The sequence below is a fragment of the Cetorhinus maximus genome, chromosome 11 (genome assembly GCF_964194155.1).
Source record: "Cetorhinus maximus chromosome 11, sCetMax3.hap1.1, whole genome shotgun sequence".
Taxonomy (NCBI): domain Eukaryota; kingdom Metazoa; phylum Chordata; class Chondrichthyes; order Lamniformes; family Cetorhinidae; genus Cetorhinus; species Cetorhinus maximus.
Window position 1 is genome coordinate 49,823,327 of NC_135889.1, and position 16,202 is coordinate 49,839,528.

Genomic DNA, 16,202 nt, shown 5'->3' on the forward strand with positions numbered 1-16,202 from the left:
GCCATTCAGCCTGTCATGTCTGCGCCAGCCCTCTACTGAGCAATGCAACTAATGCCATTCCCATGTTTTCTCCCCTTTATCCTGCAAATTCTTCCTTTCAGATAATAATCCAATTCCCTCTTGAATGCCTTGATTTTGCCTCCATCACACTCTCAGGCAGTGTATTCCAGACCTTAACCACACGCTGCATGATAAAGTTTCTCCTCGTGTCTCCATTGTTGCCCTAGTCAATTCCTTTAAATCTGTGCCCTCTCATTCTCAATTCTTCCACCAGTGGGAACAGTTTCTCCCTATCTATTCCGCCCAGACCTCTCATGCTTTTGAATACTTATATTAAATCTCCTCTCAAACTTCTCTCCTCCAAAGTAAACAATCCCGCCTTTTCCAATCTGCCTACATAACTGAAGGTTCTCGTCCCTGGAACCATAACTGAGACTAGTTTTCAATTTCAGATTTTTTGTTAATTAATTGAATTTCTTACTTGATTGAATTTAAATTCCACCAGCTACCATGTTGGGATTTGAACCCTAGTCCCCAGGTTACTAGTCCAGTGACATTACTATTATGCCACCTAATCACAAAAAACACGTTAGTTACCAAACCTGTTTATGTAGTTTGCCATCAATGCCACCAGTAAGATGATAAGCCTAGTTTTTACTTTGTAAATTGTCACAAAATAGTTGTTTGTGTTATAATGTGTGTTATAATTTGATTTCTATCAACCTTTTAAAAATAATGACTCTGGTTGCTTAGACAGTGTGTGAGGCATTATGGCCTTTGCATCTAACTTATCATTAAGCAGCATGTCCCCACCATTTCATACACAAATCAGGTGGGGTACCACTATGCACCCCATGTGTAACACACCTCATAGGATCATAATGACAGAACTACGTCACAGCTTCCTTTGTGAACAGAGATACCGGCCGGAATTTTCCAGCCTCGTTGGCATCAGATGTCATGGCGGGTGGAGGGTGGGGGGGGACAATATGGCGGGAAGGCCAGAGCTTGGTTTCACACCGTGAAAGCATAGCAGGGTCATCCAATGGTGTCTGCCATGGCTGAATGCCAATCCCACTGGAGGCCGGCGTGAACCCCCTTTGCATCCCGCTAATGGGATGCAAAGTAAGGCCCGACTGGAATTGACTCCCACAGCAGAATTACTGTTACCCCGGTGGGAAACCACGCTGGCCCAGAACACGTCTGGATAAGTGTGACGTGCAGAAACCGGGACTTACTGTTAGGGCCTTGCTCAGATTGTGGACATCTGAGGAGATGAAGATGCTGGAGCCCCACAGCTACCGGACACTGGGGAACACACTCATCACATGCTGGGTGGATTCTCATGGATGTGGCTCTGCCGCGAAGCAGCTCATGGAAGGTGGGAGGTCTCCACTGATGTCTGGGGGTCTGCTTTGGAAAACACGGTCTAGGCCATGGCTGCTTTGGATGAGTGGTGAAGTTGGGGGAGAGGAAGGTCCAGTTGTGAGTGGGAGATGAAGGTGTATCGAGGGGGTTGGTGGGAGAGGAAGGTCTAAGTTTGACTGGGAGAGGAAGGTGTGCCAGGAGGGTGAGGTTGGGGGGTAGGTGGGAAACAAAGGAGTTGGGGTGTGTTAGGTTAGGGGGAAATGAAGGCGTTGGTGGTGGTCAGGTTGGGAGGGGCGAGTACAGGGGGAGGAGGGTATAATGGGGGAGGAGGGTATAATGGGGGAGAATGCAACAAGTGGGGAGGCAGGTGTAATGGGGGGAGGAAGGTGCAAGTGAAGGAGTTACGACGGGGAAGGAGTTCGGATGGGGAAGAAGTCTGGGGGGAGGAAGGTGTCCAAAGGTAGGAAGGAGTAAGGGTGGAGGAGGGAGCAAGGGGGAGATGTCCAGGTGAACATGCAAGGGAGGGGTCTGTAGAGTCAATGACTGCCTCCTGGGGAGTGACTGAAAGTGGGCATGGTAGGAGGGAATGGTGAGTATGAAAGGGGGCAGAGTGAGCCAGAAGGGTGGGAGGGTGAGAATGCGATGGTAGTGGTAGAAAGGACAGTGAGGGTTGTTGGTGGGACCTTGGAGCAGACATGGTCCTGAGAGTGGAAAGGAGGAGGTCGGGAGGTCAATGGAGATGGTGGTGGGAATCTCAGGAACGTTCACCTGGAGTCCTGGAAAGAAAAGAGTTTGGGTTGGTAGGTGAGGGTGAGGAGGTAGAAGGTGATGCCAGGGGGCCCACCGTGATGGGGGAAAGGACATGGGTGACTGGAGGAGGGGAAAGGACGGGGGAACTGATGAGAAACTTAACGACTACCATGACTGTCGAAGTCGAAAGTGAGCAGAGCCTCATGTCAGGACAGGCATAGGTGCTGTATGGGAGTGCGATCATGGGTGGGCGGAGATGCAGGTCAGCTCAGATGGACAACTGAAAGACAACCCCAGCAGGCAGCATTGAAAATACTCAGGACAGTGAGATGACTGTGATGAGTGAAGGCTCTGTGTGCATGGGAGAGTGTTTGCAAGAGGTTCGGAAAGACCCTGCCACAGACACTTCTCCCTCCAGAATCACTCAAGATCCGGCTGCATGCACCTGAACTGCTAGTGGGATGGTGGTGGGTGGGGGGGATGCAGTGTGAGCACTCACAAAGCCTGTAAATGAAGTTGAAAGACAACATTACACATTATTCAGTGAAAGTGAATATATGTTCAGATTATAAAGTGACAAAATGTGTTCACCCATGCAACCAATTGTAATCAGAAATTCTTAACTTTTCTAGGCCTATCACTTCTTCTAGGTGCTGCCCTGACATCTGCAGCAGGGGTGGAGACAGCCTGTGCAACGGTTGGCACTGTTGCCTCTGACAACTTCGGCATGCATCCTCTGGAGAGCCAAGGACCTGAGGCCCTGGTTTGCTTTGGTTGTCCTCCTGTGGGCCAGCTGCTCCCTCTGCAGTGACAGAGGATGAGGTTCAGGAGTCTAGGGGGAGGAAGGTATCCAGGGGGATGAAGGTGGCAAAGGGGACTTGGAGGGAGAGGGCAGTCTCTGAGATTCCTGAGTGGATGCCCCATGGATATCCAACTGCCGCTTCTCCTCCCTTTGGGTGCCCCGGGCCCCCAACCTGACTCCATAAGGGGAAGGAATGCCTGGAAGGTGCTCTGTTCCCTCTTATGTTGCCAGTGCAGGATCTCACCCATAGCTACCGCGATGGAGTGCAGGTCTGCAGGCATCTCTGCATTCTGCTGGACCAGGGTTTCCATGGCATCCACCATCCTTCCCATGGAGACCTCCCTACGCACACATGTGGGCACCACTTCATCAGAGAGCAAGGCGGACGCACTACCCCAGCTCACATGCCACTCTGCTAAGGGCCCCCAACTGCACTGCATGATGTTCCCCCCACCTTCTGCTAACTCTCCACGATGAGTTGGAAGGCCAAATCTAGAGGGTTATCATCTGGTTTGGACCTCATAGATGCCTCTTGCCCAGCAGTCCTTCGAGTGCCGGGGAGCTCGGCTGAACCTGCCTCCTCCTGCTGCGGACACGTATCTGTGCGATGACCACCAGATTGTGAACCCGAGCCTGCTCTAGATCTAGGTCCCTCCGAGGTGAGTGCCTCTGCTGGTAGAGGGTGTGGGTAAGCACTGTGACGTGTCTTCCAGGCTGCTTATGCCAAGTTCTTCAATGGAGGAGGTGTCCTCTTGGCTGGAGGTGAAGACCTGGATGGGGCTGAGGGACTGGCTGGCAGAGAGTGTCGGTCGCTTGGCAGAACTCCCTGTGAACCAAAGTAGAGATAATTAGTGCATGTCAGCAGAGTGAAAAGCAGGAGAGAGAGCACTCACAGTTGCATTGAGAGAGGGATGATGTGGTTCAGGATCCTCACGAGGGTGTTCACCGCCAGCCTCACCATCACTGCAGGCACGGTCCATGTCCTCACCAGTCAGCGTGATGGCACACTCCTCAAATTGAGTGAGGGGCCTAATGTGAGCCACTCCACCCGCGATCTGGGACCTCTCCCTGCTGTTGTGAGCCAGCTTCTCCCACATGAAAACAGATGGAGAGAGTGTGGGCAGGACACATGGCACTGTGTGGAATGTTTGTGTGGTTAGTGGAGCCATGGATGGGATGAGGATGTAAGCTCGAGAGGGTATGAGCCTGATAGAGATGTGAAGGTGTATGTGAGAGTTAGTGGTGTTGTCCCTTGAGGCGTGAGATCCCTGTGGATGTGTGATGGGTTTGTGACTGTGTGAGTTGAGAGCGATGAGAATGATGAGCGATGAGACTTACCCTGGCGGAATGGATGAGAGCATTCATCCTCTTCCTGCACTGGATGGCTGACCTAGTCTGTGCTCCGTTAGTGCTGACCATTGCTGTTATCGCCTCACAGGCTGGATTGGTGACTCTGGTGGACGTCCTGCGGCCAGACCGGTGGTAGAGGTCATCGTGGTGGCCTTCCACTGCCTCCAGCAGGCACCCCAGGGAGGCATCACTAAATGTGGGGGCTGCCGTCTTCTTTGCTTTCGGGGCCACCTGTCGCTTGAAGCAGCCTTGGTCTGAAGACATGAATAAGGCTGAGCTCTGGTACGCTTTAAATATGGCGCCTGGAGCAAGCAAACGCTGAGGTCACGGCGTGGTGGGAAAATCTGAGACAGCTTGCCAGCGATCCGGTGCGTTTCTCATGAATGCATTATTAGTGAGGCGGAATGCGCCAGGAATGGGACAGTACGGCGCAAAAACACCATTGCAACTGGAGGATAAAAGGTTCTTTTTCCCGCCCAAAATTTTACTTTGTGCAAATCTGGGATGATTCCTCCCACTGAAAATCTGCCTCCTTCAACATGCCCAGGAAAGGTGGTCGAGTCAGTAAATACAGTTCCTTGAATAAAGAAATTCATATTGCGCGATAGTTACACCTACCTTTCTAGTCTTTTCATAAATTTGTATATCGGTTTTTTTTCAGGAATGGCTTTTCTGCCTCCAACTCCAAGAATATCTTTGGAACCCTTAAAGGTATTCCCACCTTGCCCACTTCCATTGCCAGTGACACAGCAGCTGGAAGATGGTTGTAAGAATCATGTTTGGAAATCCGAGGCACTGTAATACCAAAGAATCAGGTCAAAATAGCGAAACAAAAGCTCCACAGGTTTGTTTCCCAATGTCGCTACCCTGCATTAATCTATCATATATGACACAACGCATGTCATTTTTAATCTCAGACTTCCAATGGCTGAAGATTAACAAAAATACTGGAAATACAGAGCAGGTCCAGCAGAATCTGAAAAAATTATCTAGGGTTAGCAGTTTGATTACAAACTTTCACGAAAATTGTTCTGACAAGCAGTCTAACAAGCTATACTAAAAATGTTAACTTAGCTTTTTTCTTCTTTTCAGACACTGTAGGACTTGAAAACAAAAACAGAATTACCTGGAAAAACTCAGCAGGTCTGGCAGCATCGGTGGAGAAGAAATCAGTTAACGTTTCGAGTCTTCATGACCCTTCGGCAGAACTGAGTATAGTTAGGAGAGAGGTGAAATATAAGCTGGTCTAAGGTGGGGGGGCGGGGGGAGAGAGAAGTTGAGGGTGTGGTGATTGTGGAGATAAGCAAGGAGTGATAGGAGCAGATAATCAAAAGATGTCACAGACAAAAGGATCAAAGAGGTGTTGAAGGTGGTGATATTGTCTAAGAAAAGTGCTAATTAAGAATGGAAGGGAGGATACTCAAGGTACAGCTCAAGTGGGGTGGGGTGGAAAGACTAACAAAGTTTTAGTTTTAAATTTAAAAATAATGGAAATAGGTGGGAAAAGAAGAATCTATATAAATTATTGAAAAAAAGGGAGGGGGAAGGAACGGGGTGGGGACGGGGGCAGGGGGAGTTTAAGATCTAAAGTTGTTGAATTCAATATTCAGCCCGGAAGGCTGTAAAGTGCCTAGTCGGAAGATGAGGTTCTGTTCCTCCAGTTTGCGCTGGGCTTCACTGGAACAATGCAGCAAGCCAAGGACAGACATGTGGGCAAGAGAACAGGGTGGAGTGTTAAAATGGCAAGCGACAGGGAGGTTTGGGTCTTTCTTATATCACCACCTTCAACACCTCTTTGATCCTTTTGTCTGTGACATCTTTTGATTATCTGCTCCTATCACTGCTTGCTTATCTCCACAATCACCACACCCTCAACTTCTCTCCCCCCGCCCCACCCACCTTTCTCCTAACTATACTCAGTTCTGCCGAAGGGTCATGAAGACTCGAAACGTTAACTGATTTCTTCTCCACCGTTGCTGCCAGACCTGCTGAGTTTTTACAGGTAATTCTGTTTTTGTTTTGGATTTCCGGCATCCGCAGTAGCTTTTAGCTTTTTGTTTTTATCACTGTTGGACTTGAATTTTATTTCCATATTTTCAATTCATTTCAGAGTTTTATTGTTTGCAATTTTATTTTATTTTTACCCGCATTGAATCAGAAGCAGGGTGGCATGGTGGCGCAGTGGCTAGCACTGCTACCTATCAACTCCAGAGCCCCAGGTTTGGTCCTGACCTCAGGTGTCTGTCTGTGTGGAGTCTGCATGCTCTCCCCATGTCTGCATGGGTTTCTGTCGGGTGCTCTGGTTTCCTCCCACTGCCCAAAGGCATGCTGGTTAGGTGGATTGGCTACAGTAAATTGTCCCCTAGAGTGTGTGCTCTGTGATAGACTGATATCCTGTCCTGGGTGTACCCTGCCTAGTGCCCTTTGCCTGTCTCTGACTCCCCAAGACCCTCAACTGAATGAAGTGACCTGGAAGAGTGAGTGAATCAGAAGCTTCAGATGGTTTTGTGAACAACATATGCTATGCCAACACACCCCTTGATTCAATTAGTATGTTGTGTGCATCATTTTTACCTACTGATTATCCTGTTTATAATATTTTGGCCTGGATTTTGCGGTCAACGATCAAAAAATGCTACCAGCCATTCGTACACTTATACTTGCCATGGACTTTCTCTGGACTTTTTTGGAGTTTATGGTAATTAGAATGGCATTTTGGCACAGCTCATTCTACAGACAATCTGTGACCTGTGTGAATAGGGCAAGCAACTGGATCTCTCCTTCATCAATCAGACTGAAGAATTCTCATTGAGGTGCTCAGTTTGAACCGGGAAGTGTAATTTAGAATATTTAATGCCAAATCATGTACAAAAAGCAAAAGACTAAGAAAGATGAATGGGATTAAGAGGAAAAGATAAAATAGATTTTTTTTACTATTTGACAATCTCCAACAATAATTAAAATCTTAAGGAATAATATTACACATTTGTAAACATTAATTTTCAGAGCCAGAGATAGTGTATTTCAGTAATTACGATTGTTAAAAAGGTATTTAGACTTGAATTTATTTACAGTGAAATGGACAAGCCCTAACTTTTTCTGGCCAGTTTAATGGGTATCTAGTGGATAAGTGCCATGACTTCATACCATTGTGTTTCAATGGCTAATCAGTTAGTGAGATATTGTAATCCTCATACCTTCCCTCCCACAGAAAATCAGAGTGGGGATGACTGCACAGTGTTCAATACCGTTCCCAACTCTTCTGATACCAAAGCACTCAATGCCCACATGCAGCAAGACCTGGACAACACTCAGGCTTGGGCTGGTAAGTGTGCCACACAAGTACCAGGCAATGACCATCTCAAACAAAAGAGAATCTAACCAACTCCCCTTGACATTCAAAACCCACCACCATCTACAAGCCAGGAATACTCTCTACTTGTCTGGATAAATGCAGCTCCAACAACACTCAAGAAACGTGACACCGTCCAGGCCAAACCAGCCCACTTGATTGGCGGCCTATCCATTATCTTAAACACTCATTGTCTCCATGATCAGCACACAGTAGCAGCAGTCTGTATTATCTACAAGGTTTTTTTTATTTATATGGCTGCAGGAGAAGCAGTTATAGTTTGATGCCTAAGTTAACAATCAATGGCTTCAGCTGATGCAGTGTGAATGGTTGTGATGCCACCAGGAATGGATCTCTTATAGCAGGAATTCATTATGTGGGTGATTGTGTGCCTTGGATGACCACAAGAAGCTGTCGTCAGTTTGTAGGGTGTGGAGTGCATTCTGGTAGAAATCATGGGGTTTCAGACCAGTGAATGGGTGTCCTTGAGGCCCTGTGTAAATGGGAATACTTCATTTGCTGTCAGCTGGTGCTGTTCTTTGAGGAGGATATTTTCCCTGTGGACATCAGGACGTACAATGTGTGCTAGCAGAGGAAGCCACTCAAGCTTTGTTGGTCTTAACATTCCAGAAATAATCCTCATGACTTCCCGGAGATGGGTATCTATCATGTTGGCCTGGTGGTCCTGGAAGGGAGACAGCAACCTTCATGTGACCCTCCCTTTAAAATAGGTTTTCCAACCTGAACGCCTGTGAACTAATGCTGTCAATAAGGCAAGCGAATCCTGCCCACTGGGTTCTCGGTCCAAGCTGCAAAAACCCATTGGAAAATCTACAAGATGTACTGCAGCAACTCGCCAAGGCTCCTTCGACAGCACCTTCTAAAACCACAAACTCTACCTCCTAGAAGAATAATGGAAACAGGCGCATAGGAACACTACTACCTGCAAGCTCCCTTGCTAATCACATATCATCCTGACTGGGAACTATATTGCCATTCCTTTTCCTGGAACTCCCTCCCTAACAGCAATGTAGGTGTGCCTACACCACATCAACTGCTGCGGTTCAAGAAGGCACCTTTCAACTACCTTCTCAAAGGCAATTAGGGATGAGCAATAAATGCTGGCCTTACCAGAGATGCCTACGTCCCAAAAATGAATGTTAAAAAACTTACAGGGTAACTCAAACAGCAACTTCCTGATTTCTGTGTTTAATTGTGCAGAAATTATTAAATTTTAAAGGGGCACAGCTAGCTTGAAAAAATTGTTTGGGGATGAAAACAGAGAAACGTGTGACTTTAGATCTTAATTCTTTCCTTAACTCTTTCAGAAACAGAAATTGATGCTAGATAAATTGTGAATTTTAAAACAGGCTGATAGATTTTAAGGTAGTAAGGGATTTGGGACAAAGGCCCAATATAGAGTTAGGTCACAAATCAGCCATGATCATTGAATAGAGGAACATGCCTAAGGAGTTAAGTGGCCTGTTCCTGTTCCTATGTTCCTGTCTGCAGTTACTGGAAGGTCATGTCCAAATTACTCTATACCACAAAATCTGGTCCATTGATATGTCTGGGTGTTCCACAATGCACCTGGCCAAAAGTCAACACACAACTGGTAACCTGGAGCAGAAATTGCACTGTTCTGCTTCTTTGTCATGTATTGGTCCATTGGCTTCTCTACCAGCTCTGAAGAATAATGTTGCCAAGGCCCACAAAGGTCCTGCCAAGGAGGACTGTTTCACTTTATCTGCAATATTTCCCATTGCCCTGTACTGTTTGTCACGGGACCAGTTGGAATAGATCAGGCATACCTGTCAGGATAAACTTCAAGAAAAGAGTTGGAAAGCCCCAGAGTTAACTATCTACTGAGCTGCCTTGATTTGGCAAAAGGAGCTGGCACAGAGGACAGCTTCAGTATAAATGTATCATGGAAGTGCCAGGATACCTTGCATGGATTTGTCAGCATTTTTCTGTTGATGTAATCCACTGTAGCTTCTACTGGCATTCTAATAGCAATATAAATGCAGTCCATGACCTTTTGCACATTTGGGAAGCCTGTCACCCTGAAAAAAGCAACACAGTTTCATCTTCAGAGGATGCATGCATGGGCAATCTAATGAACTGGCTAGCTCATGTGAAGACTATATCAGTCACCTGCTTGACGCAACAGTAACCTGTTGACTATGAAATGTTGCAGAGATCTGCTGCGCAAGACTGCAAGAATCGAATAGTAACATTCTTTGACGATGGCTTCAGACTGGGTTCCACCACACTGCAGAGCTCATGGAGTACATCTGCGAACAATTGGTGTTTCCTCATGCACTACTCTTCAGACAACTGAAGGCAAGACTTTCATGCCAGTCTAGGGTCTGGGTGACTCCTTGTTTTCTTCAGCCTCCGCTGATATAACTGACCTTTCTCTGGTCCTGTCATACCTCCAGCTTTTCCACACCAAGCAAAGTCAAAAACAGAGGAGAAAAGTAATGCCATGTTATTTATTATCCCAATAAAAACTCCCTTAAAGAAACTGCACAGGCTCTTTGGAGATAAAGGTCAACCCTAGCTACAGACACTGGATCCTCACATTGATGTTGAGGACAAGTTTGACAAGCCCATGCATCCACCTGATTAATAATAATACAAATCCTTAGAAAGATGAAAGCACTGTTGGACAGGCCTTGTGGTGCCCTATACCATGCTCCATTGTGAGCATTGAACTTTGTCATTGCTAGGCTTCATTTCCACATATTAAATGAAGCTATGTCTCATTTTGAGCAAGATCATTTGAAGGTGGCTAAAAATGCTTGCGGAAAAGAAATCACACACATGAGTTTGACACAGATCTATCTTTATGCCTATCAGCCAGATTCTCTAACCCTATCACCTCACCCTTCCGCAGCTCCGCCCCACCACATCCCCCACCCCAACTTCGACCCACACCCTCACAACTTCCTAACATGTACCACTGGGGTAATAGACCAAAAATCTACTTGTATATGGTTCTATCATATCCTGTCATAAGATTACTGCATTTTATTCAATATTTTATTTTAACTTCCATTGCTAATTAATGGTTACCATCATCTGCACCCTGAAATAAATGCTGAAATATCAATTTGAACAATTGTGCACTTTTGAACGCTCCAACAGAATAAAATGTTGAATGTTTTTCTCCTTTTCTCACTCCTCAACTCCGTCTCCTCCCATGCCATAAAACAAACAGCTTGGTATGAAAGCATCTGAAAGTAGGGGAGAGATTAAATCAACGTTAAATTTTTTTGAAGGCATGACTTAAGTCTACTATAAGTGGCACAGTTTTGAAAGCTTCAATTACATTTAAGTAGCAGTAAAATTTATTATGCTTACTGTATTTTGATGAGTTGGCATTGGCATTAATATGTCCTTTTAGGTCACCATTAGATGCACTTTTGTTTTCCTTCAGTGCATTACATTCACATGCCCTTCAAATCCATTTCTCCACTTGGAGATAAAATATTCATTGTGCCATCATGGCTAGTCAGCTTAGTAATTGTAAGTGAATGACATTTTATTATGGATGCGCTCCAAACATTGCAAAATGACCGCTGAGTCAACACTTTTTCAATGGCTTCTTGTGCATCAGCTGATAGACTTCAACATAAGGTATCTGCACTCTAAGAGGTGTATGACCAGCTGTTGGAGCATTTTTTTGTGAAAGTCATTTGCATCATAAACTCATCAGTGTCGCACCAAAGGCATTTATTTTCTGTTTTGTGCTTTCTTCTTACCATAGAATGGCGATAATTGCTAAATGGCACTGTCTATTCATAATAACATTAAACTGCTCCTCTCAGTGTTTTGATGTAATTCTGTGGGGAATGGTGTTTTAATACATCACAGTTTTTTTTTAACTGGGCTTACAAATACTATATTGATAGCGGTTAATTGCTGTCATTGTATGTTCATCCTTTCTCAATTTTGTAAATTTGTGCATTTGTAAAGACCACGGGTGGCATTGGTTTGTTTTTGGAGATTGATGCTATTTGTATGGCAATTATATGTATCCAGTAACCTCCAACAACCAGAAAGCACTTCTTCAATTTTTTGCCTGATAATTGACTGCCAGTAATAATGAAAATATGCTACATCTTCAATAACTAATTTAATAATTAAAATGCCAGAAATACAATATAGGATCTATTTTACAGTCTCAGCACTTAACTAATGAGATTCTCTATCTCTTTGCAACGTGCCCTGATAGTGGTTGAGAAGCAAGAACTGGAAAATCAGGAAGATAGTGATGAAGAAGAAAGGCCGTCACTTGTTCTCACGCTCGCAGTGTACTTCAGAGGGTGGCTTAGACATTGTATCGTCAGGTGGCAAGATACCGATCCCAGAGGTTGAGTTTATAAATGGGTTCTGTTGCAGGGGACTCTGATGTGAACTTCAAAAGGGCAGGTTATAGAAGAAAGTCGATAGATATGCACAATGAAATGCTTGTGCATTAGCAGACCTGCCAGGAAGCCCGACCAATGTTAAGGAGCTTGGAGGACTCTGACACCAATTTTGTACAGTCTTGTCAGAGTTTGGAACCCATTCTTTCCAGCATGCAAGCAGGGTCCAACATGAAACAGTGTCCATGGTAACACAAGCATAAGCCACCCAATGCCTGGATGCTGTAGAAGCTCAGACCTCCCTAATGCAAGACCAACTTGCTGACATGCAAACTCAGACTACTCTCATTGCAAGCTCAGACTGGTGCCATCATAGCTGTGGATGCCCTTGTTTAAAGGGGATTGAAGTGAAACCCTCCAGCAGGTACATAGTTTGTCGTTGAGGTGCAGTCCTGGTGTAGTGGCTATGGTTACTTGGAGCATGAGCCTTATGTCCTCTCTGAGGTTGGTGGTATTCATTCCCCCATGGGTTGATTTATACATTTGATATGGAATTTTTATTTTGAGTTGATTTTTATTTTTGCATTGCGGCCAAATGGGCAATGTGATGCTCAGTAATGGAGCGATAGTAAAGTGTGGGACTGATGGCAAATGGCAAATTGGGGTTGTGTTGTCTGGTATCAGAGCCTGATAAGTTAGTCAAGGACAGCCTAGCCAGAAAGGATGTGTCTGTCTTTCCTTCTTTCTCTTCATTCTCTTTATTTTCTTCCTTCTCCTCCACCTGCTTCTGCTCTTCAGCTAGTTGCCACACAGCTGGGGGCAAGGGCTGTGCCCACATGTTAGGGAGATTGTGCAGCATACAACAGACCATCATGAAGCTTGACACCTGCTCTTCCAAATGCTGCAGCTTCTTCTATAGCAGTTCAGGCAGTGGAAGTGTTGTTTAAGCACCTCGATGGTCTGCTCAATCACATTTTGTGTGGGAGCATGGCTTTACTTGTATGAATGCTGCCCACATGTGTGTAGGTTGCATACCAGAGTTGTCAGCAGAAAGCCATTGTCACCCAGTAGGTACCCTCTGCCACAGAATGAAGACGTCATGACTGCTGCCACGATACCAGGCATTGACCTGCATGATTTGATGCATGTGGTTCCATGCCAGCTGAAAGTTGACAGTGTCGAATTCCTTTTGGTTGGCCTGCCATGCCTGCAAAGTGGCAAATGTGCTGTCAATGGCACCTTCACCATGGGGAAGCCTGAAACCCTCACAAAGCTCATTCCACTTGTTTCTCACTGACAAGAGAAAATAAAAAGTATTCAGTAAAAATTTGTGGCCGCAGTCACCTTCGCAGCCACTGGCAATGCAGTTCTCACCCTGCTCTGATGCTGCAGTTGTGGTCGCAGCAAGTGGCAGGTTTCAGTGAGGCTGTTCTTACTGAAGCAGAAACGTCTCACGCACTATTCCACACTGAGGTTCAGGTAAGTGAATTCTCCCTGAAGCCCCTGGCTGGATGAGGGAGCTGAGAACTCTTCACCCCCTCCAGCCCCTCCAGCCCCTCCCTTGTCCTGCTCCGCATTGTCTCTGCTCAATCTTCCGTTCAGGCTGTATTTGAAATTGGGCACCTAACACTGTAGACATGTCTGGGAGCAAATGATTTGTGTAAAATGTTTGAAGTCAAGCCATCAGTCAGCATTTGCATCACCACTCCCTGTATACCGTAGCAACTCTGAAAATCACCAAACACATCTACACTCGCAGCCAGATCCAATAGGAATCAATTGCAACTAACCTGTAATTAGTTAATAGTGACATGAAATTGTGCTAGTGGGGATCCTTCCTGCTGTGAAAGGTTAAAAAAGGGTGCTAGCTGGAGTAGTGAGCTCCAAAATGGCAGTGTGCCTTCAGATCAATGCTAAACGCTGTTTGACAATCTGCCTACCCTGCATACGTCCACAAATGCTATCTGCCTGCACATTAATGCTCTCACCAAAATGGTGTCCAGCACAGCTTGCATCAGAAATGTGGAGGCCATTTTAGAGCCAAAACGACACTCATAGCTCTAAAAAGGACAGGCAGTAAGGAGATTTTACAACCATGCAGTTACTTATCATGTTTACACGGATCCAAGATGCCCAGTCGAGGACACCGTGCCATTCCCACATTGAACTCCCTGCAACTTGCAGTACATAATATTGTCAACATTAAACGCCTGTGGAATCTGCGAAGGTTCTTCAGTTGAGCGGAAAGCGCGGTTATGGATGGTCAATCTTCATGGAGGGCTGCGGTTGCATGCTTGTTGTCTTCGGTTGAGCCTGCCACCCAGTGCCCCTCGCCGTGATGTTGCCTGCAGGCCTGCAAACCTCCAGATCTCCTCCCTTTGCTTGGCTCAGCTCCCTGCTTAAACTCTGCTCCAACCGCTCCCAACTGCTCACTGCCCAAAACTGCTCACTTCAGATCTGCCCCCTTTCATAACCGGTGGCCCAGTTATACTGTTTTTTCAAATTTCTCATCTCAATCCAAATCAAGGTTAGTTCTTTGTCTGATTTTTGGTGAGCCTCTTCAGGTGATTGTTGTCTCGTTTTTAATGGGCTCGCATGATGTTTATCGTTGTCTTCCTGCCCCCGTAATTAGTCTTGAACTGCAAGTCATTGTATATGTGGAGTATTGATAGGTTCGCATTAATTGCATTGATTACGGTCTTCTTGCCTTACTAATTAGTAGCGATTATTTATGCAAGATTTTGATGGGCTTTAGTTTCGTGTAAGATGAAGTCTTTCTCTGGGTTGATTGTTGTAAACGGAAGGATGCGTATTCTGTCTCCTCTCGTCCTAGCCTCCGGTCTGCAGGGTTCTACACTTAACCCAGCAGTTGGGTTCTCTGCCATAAAAGTCCAAAAGTCATATCCTTGTTGAAGATATGAAAAGTGTGGGAATTTTGAGAACCCTTCAAAAGTATGAAAAGAAACTGCGAATCAAGACAGCTTTAAGATGGGGAGAGAGTTTGAGTACGTAGGTTGAGGTGGCGATGCATGGCACTGAGCATGGATCTCAAGGTATGGCGAGAACAACAGTCCTAGGAACGTTGTATGTCTCCACCCTATAATCCTGGGTGTATTCAAAACGTGAAGGTTGGAACTTCAGTTGGAATCCACGTGGAATAGGTTAGAGCTGGAGACAGTCGTTGAGGAAGGAGATGGGGCTGTGAGGGAATGGAAACCAATCAAGGTGAAAGAGATAAACGGAATTCCCATTGGAGGGAAGCACAGAACTTCTTCAAGGCCTTCCTGGAAGAGGAGTGTCAGTGAATTAAACACTAAAATAAAAGCAAAATACTACGGATGCTGTAAATCTTTGGAGAGAGAAACAGTTAACAATTTGATTAGAATATGACTTCTTCAGAACTAGAACCTTGGTATCAGGTAAAGCATCTGAGTGTTTGAACTGTGTATGGAGTTTATAAAGAGGAAGAGGAACATAAATTGTAAAATATTTCACTGAACCCAATCTATTGCTGTAATGTGCAACACGTGACTAAGAAGCATTTGCAGAATCGTTCATACAGTTATGGTTAACAACACCCTTAATGAGTAACTATTCAGAAATATTAGTGGGGAAGATAATGATGTTGCAGATTAGATATCAGATTTTATTTCAGATTTGTAATATCAACAGCAATTTGCTTTTGCAGGTGATATGTTTATGGCCCTTGCTGCTGTAGCAATCAGTTTCTGCTGTTTCTCCCTCACACAGTTCACAAGCATATGTAGGACCCCATGAGGATAAAGGGAATGCACAAGATCGTTGTCCAACCATTTCAACCAAATGTCGTGCACACCACAGATAGATCATCAAACTTTTAACCATTTTATATTAGTTAAGTGACTCATTTGTTTTTGTTAAGTGAGAAAAGAATCATCCATTGCATGTGTATAATGGAAGGCTTTCTTTTGTCTTTCAAACAAACAATTTTGTGTTCAATTAAATCATACAGTGCATATGCACCATTTTTTTAGTGGGTTTTAAATATCAAAGAAAAAGATCATTTAGTTTTTTTTTTCCAAAAAGAGAGGAATATGTAGCCTTCAGATTTGTGTTGAACCAGAACCATAAAGCATAAGGTAGAAACATCCATCATTTTGGGTCAATAGAATATTTACCTGTACTACATCTTAGTCATATCAACTACTTAGTCACTTCACACTGGTAA